The sequence below is a fragment of the Macadamia integrifolia genome, chromosome 7 (genome assembly GCF_013358625.1).
Source record: "Macadamia integrifolia cultivar HAES 741 chromosome 7, SCU_Mint_v3, whole genome shotgun sequence".
Classification (NCBI taxonomy): Eukaryota; Viridiplantae; Streptophyta; class Magnoliopsida; order Proteales; family Proteaceae; genus Macadamia; species Macadamia integrifolia.
In genome coordinates, this window is record NC_056563.1 from 36,378,058 (window position 1) to 36,378,358 (window position 301).

A 301-nucleotide genomic window follows, 5' to 3' on the forward strand; every position below is an offset into this window, starting at 1 on the left:
TTATCAAAGGATTTCCTGCGATTATTTGTAGTATGGAATGAGTCAATCTTTGGTACCTTATTGAACAAAAAATGGTGATACGGTTCAAGAATAATAAGAGAAAGATTTTACAAAGGAGATTCATAATAAGTTTAAGGTTAGTTAGTCCAACTAAATATTGTAATTTTTTTGCCTTATTTTTCAATGTCATATTTTACATTACATTGAAACAAACAGCAGAAAATCCTATTTTACAGGAAAATTTTCCTTTCCCCTCATTTAATGTGGAAACAAACAGACACAACTGGTTTTTTTTTTTTTT

General features: G+C 27.9%; 1 protein-coding gene across 1 annotated transcript in view; it reads left to right on the forward strand.

Annotated features, from left to right (window-relative positions):
* Window positions 1–301, forward strand: part of LOC122083173 (stromal processing peptidase, chloroplastic) — a 139,067-nt gene that overhangs the window by 84,897 nt on the left and 53,869 nt on the right. The gene's annotated exons all lie outside the window — the stretch shown is intronic.